General features: G+C 43.6%; 1 protein-coding gene across 4 annotated transcripts in view; it reads left to right on the top strand.

Annotated features, from left to right (window-relative positions):
- The window catches only part of foxp4 (forkhead box P4), a 120905-nt gene that overhangs the window by 650 nt on the left and 115255 nt on the right, over window positions 1–5000 (top strand). For all 4 annotated transcript variants that reach the window (XR_014119318.1, XM_081705142.1, XM_035520472.2 and 1 more), the window contains exon 1: window positions 1–30. This exon is cut by the window's left edge and continues 650 nt beyond it. The gene's annotated coding sequence lies outside the window, so the exon portion shown is untranslated. The remainder of the gene's footprint in view (window positions 31–5000) is intronic.

Genomic DNA, 5000 nt, shown 5'->3' with positions numbered 1-5000 from the left:
AAAGTTGACTTCTTCAGAAAATTCGAACAGGTTGATATCCTACTTCTTTGTTTTTCTTTTCTCTTCCTCTCTTTGCTCCACGCATGATTCACTTGTTGTGTGTACATTTAAAACGGGGCTGATTTTTGGGGTGGTTCGTCTTTGAGCAGAAGCCCGTGCTTGCAGAAGCGTGTCATTCTACAAAATCTCTAAAAAGCAACGTCAAATCCGCGATTTTTCGTAGGCTACTGTTCACTAAAATGCATTACTGAGGACCGCAAAGGGACAGAGAATTAGCTGTATTTCCTAATTTACCATCCGCCACTGAGATTAGGGGTTTTTTGCACAATTAAAAAAGTTGGCTGTAAAAGGCACCGTTTTCTACGTGTACGTTACAGGATAACTACCGTGTTGTGCATTAAGCAGTGTCCGAAAATTGGAAAAATAAGTAATTTAAAGAACGTCTTTATTAAAGTTAGTTTTTACCCTCCTAATGTGACCACTAAATGTTGCTTTTTGAGGGTGTCAAGTCTCGTAACAGATCATGGTGGAGAAATGCGGTAAATTAATTTACGAGCAAATTTCGGATCACTAGTCCTTCAAACACCGATTGTGAAAAGTGAAAGGCAGCAGAGTGTAACTTTATTTCTGCCAACTTAGGCCGTGCCTTGAGCCACTTCGTCCTTTAATACACTCACAGATTCGGTCTGCGGCAACCACTGATGGGCTTAGTCGGGCCAGGCGACAGTAAGACGATCATCTCGAAAATCATTCGTTTCAAAGGCCTAACTGTGCACTTGGCGAAACTCTACTTTATTTGCTGTCTGATCGATTTCTTTATTTTTATGCTTTAATACACATATGTTGAATTATTGAATAGTATATGCAGAATGGTTTTGTAAATGTTATTTAATTGTCTTCAGTCACCTAGCTGTTCTCTTCAGATTATGCATGTGTTGTAATATACTGAGATCCTCGTGGACTTTAAGTTTACTTCACGAGCAAGCATGCAGATACTAATCTAATGCGCTTAACACAAACCTCAATTTAGAAATGAAAACGTATATTTTTTGGAAAAAAAACCCAAACAAAAACAAAACAAAACACACACACACACACACACACACACACACACACACACACACACACACACACACACACACCAAACTACAAACTAAAATAATAACCCAAACAGTTTAACAATCATTTCCAAGCGTGGCATGTTTTAAGTATTTCAGTGTTGCTCGCGGAACCCGTTGTACCAGTAGAATACTGTCAGGGAAAATGTTAAGAATGACATGTTTATTGATTTGCACATATACAAAGGCGCGATCAGTGTGGGATAGCCGAACTGTCTGGGCCTATTAATACAAGCCGCCCGGCTTCCAAGAAAATGGAAACCTGAAACATGAACTTTTACCAGTGGCACTGTTTGGTAACTCCGTTATGCACAACATTATTTACTCGGCGCTAGCGTTCTGTACTGGGTTAAGGCCAAATCCATTTAAATAGACTGCAGTAAAATTAATCGATTTGTGCATTACACGTACTAGCAGTTTTCCCCTCCTTTTCATCTAATATATTCCAGCGCGTTTTCCCAAACTCACGGAGATTCCCATCACACTTACATGACGGAATTCCCATTCTCCAAATGTTTTTCATTTAGGATTAATTCTAGAAAATGTATAAAAACGCCCCAATTTATTAAAGTAAAAAAGATAAGAAAATTAAATGTGCTTCCTTTTAAAATCTATGAAACTTTTCTACGCCTAATCGCCGCGATAGTGTCGGCTATTTTCCTTCTTTTCCTACTGTTCGTTAGCCCTTGAGTGATATTTTAAAAGATAAGATAGAAGATGCCATTTTCCCCGAGTGCCTTCCCGTCCATATGCTTGTGACAAAAAAAGGCGCGTTTTAGAAAGAATTATGCTTACATGTATGTAAAGAGTGAATTTTCCAAGTCTGCCTGCAAGCTCTTGGCAGAATAAATGTCCGCGATCACAATCTAGATAATAGTGACATCCAAGCAGTGGCGCGTGTGCCACATTTTTCTCCACGCGACATGGCATTAGGTGTGACACGGGTGTTATTAGGAGTTGATTGATGGCGGATAGGGCTTTGGGCGCAATTAATTTTATTTAGCAGGCGCTAACCCTGTTTTCTCGTGGCATTCCTGTCATTGCGCTGGGTGAGGAAGATGATGCTTCCCTGCCTGCTGCCATTAAGAGCACGAGACATACTTTTAATTTAACCTGCTAATGGAATTCCAATAGAATCACAGGCCTAAGGCTCGCGAAGATGCGTTTTCTGCTTATTGATATGGTGACTTGTAGTTTGTTGTGCTTTTTATTACTTTATGGTAATTCTTTGAGCTAATGGAAAATGCTGTTACCCACTTTCGTGTGGCGCCTGGGTGCTCTATAGGTCACAAAAAGCTACATAACTTTTTAATAAAATTACTAATAGTTTCAGCAGAGATAAATTAATATTTTGAAAGAATATTAATGAGAAGAATCTAGGACATTTTTTAAATGTGATGAAACTTAATGTGAATACACTCAATTAGTGAGTCTCTTCTGAGACTATTAGATATATATATATATATATATATATATATATATATATATATATATATATATATATATATATATATATATTACATTTGTCACTTTCTTTATTATTCCAGTTTTTTTCCCCTCTGTGGAAATCTTGAGAAAAAAAATGAGAGGAAAAAAAAAAGAAAGTTTCAGTTACACTTTCTCCCTACCTACGTTTTAGTTTCCAGTCACGGTTGAGTGATTAGGCACTTCAGCGTGAAGACCGAACGCTCACAGAATGCCCGTCTTCCTCTTTTCTCGTGAATACGCAAGGCAGGAAGGAGGACGGCTCCGAGGAGCCGCCCATAGCCGTTCTGTGGGGCTCTCGCCACCTCGGGAGCACCGGGCACCCGGTCTCTGCGTGCGTGAAGCGGCCGGTCTCAACTTTTGACCCGCAGCGGTGCTCTTTATCGTGACCCTGAGAGCACCCGGCTCCGCGCCGCGCCTTTTAACGGAGAGCGAAAATGTGTCCGGTCAAATCCGTGATTGGGCTGTTTTCCGGGGGTGGCCGTTGAGGGTACTTTTGTTTTTGTTTAGTGGAGCTGGTGAAGGGTTGACAGCTCTGTGTGTGTGTGTGTGTGTGTGTGTGTGTGTGTGTGTGTAGTCCGGTAGATTAGGGTGGCAGGGGTGGAAAAGATGTTGGAGGCTCAATTGACGTGTGCTGCTCAAGTTTGTCAGTATTAAGGGCAAATGGTCGTCTTGGACACTTGCAATCTGTATCAGGTTTTGAACGAATGTGGATGCCGGCTTTGGTGTTTTGTGCAAAAGCACAAAAAGCTTTATGAGTGAGTGTGTTTGTGTGTGTGTGTGTGTGTGTGTGTGTATTCATGTGTGCGCACAGCTCTCTGCTCACTCCAAATTCAGATGAGCTCCAGTCAAGTGTTATGGTTGTAGATTTAAGTTTTCAATCTCTGCAGTCCTCGTATCAAGCACCTTTGATTTCATCACGCATTGTCCCTCACTTGTCAGCTCTACGACCATTAAACACTTTTACTGTTCCAAAAATAATGTTAGTTTTCGCACAAGTGCCTTTCCCCCCTAGATCAAAGTGTTTTTGAAGAGTAATTCCTACCCATCTGTAAATGAGGAGATAGTTCATTTATTTATTTATTTTCTTCAAAATGGACGCTCTGACCTTGTATGGCACACTGGTTACTCCGCAGCCATGCTCCCGCACTTCAAAATGTGTTTGTTTAAAATATGCGATTGCCTTCGCTCTTTTAATACTTTTCGGCAGACTTTGAATGAAAGGCTAGACTGGGGAGCGTGTCGCCTCCTTTGCTGACCAGCAAGCAAAAAGCAGTGCCAGTAAATGGCGATTAAACATGTGGTTTTAATTGACGATGTTGTTCTGTGAAACGACGAACCTAGGCGTTTTCTTGTGTGAATAATAAATTATGTGCGTTTTTAGACAGTGAGGGTTATTCTTATTACGACTTGGAAAGTGGTGTCGTTTTCTCCTTGAATAAAAACAAAAAAACGGGGGAAAAAAAATTGTTCTCCTCTAAAGCAATTTTACCAACTTAAGCATTTTGCGCGTCTGTGAATCAGTAAAAAAAAAAAAAAAAAAAGTTCTGGTGGAGAGGGGATGCCTTCCAGATGACCAAGTTGATGTGATTAGCTTCGGCCTGGTGTTGCGCGGAGCTGGCGTGAGCCGTTTGGGTTGTGGGTAGAACCAGGCAGCGTGTTGGGACAGCGTGTCACGCCGTCCCACGGCTGCCTGCACCCTCTCCATAGCTGAGCTTTCAGGATCTTTATCTCTTAGACACGGAGCTTAAATATCATCAGCAGAGGCTCGACCCGGCAGGCGGCTGGGTTTGGGGAGTCGTGTCTTCTTTCCTTTGAAGGGCCAATGTTCGGTGGCATCGTGGCACTGAGAGGGTGTTCGGCAGCCCGATGTTGGAAAGCTCCGGACCGGGTCCAATGCACCCTGGCAAGGGTCGCAGAAAAAAAGACGGGGTGTCCGCTTGATGGACGCAGCGGGTCACTAATCGGTGTGGGTCATTATTCCTCAGCATCCATTAGTGAAGTGTCCCGGGAGACGCGGCTTTGAGGCCTGTTATTGGTGCTATGAGCTGCAGTTGCGGGTGGAAAGCCGAACCCTAGAACCCGGTCTCCGGCCATCCCTGGAGAGAGCCGTGTCAGAGGGTGTATGCGTGCGTTTCGGGAGGGGCGGGTAGTGAATCGGATGAGAGCGAGGAAGTAGGAGAGAAGTGGGGGTGAACAGGGAAAGCCCAGCCGAGCTGGTAAGTGAGGACGGAGCCGTGGTTGGCGTTCAGCGTGGGATCTCAGCGGTGGTCGCGGGGTGCGGAGATCCCTGTGCTCTGGCCAGGAGCTCCAGCGTCATGTTGGGAATGGCATATGCATCTGAGCACTGCGCGTGGAGCCAGGCTGCCTCGGCCCCGCCCCTGTCTGCTCTCTAAA

The sequence above is a fragment of the Electrophorus electricus genome, chromosome 22 (assembly GCF_041902795.1).
Source record: "Electrophorus electricus isolate QZ-2024a chromosome 22, ASM4190279v1, whole genome shotgun sequence".
NCBI classification, from domain to species: Eukaryota; Metazoa; Chordata; class Actinopteri; order Gymnotiformes; family Gymnotidae; genus Electrophorus; species Electrophorus electricus.
The sequence above is the reverse complement of the archived record's forward strand: the minus strand, read 5'-3'. Positions and strand labels throughout refer to the sequence as shown.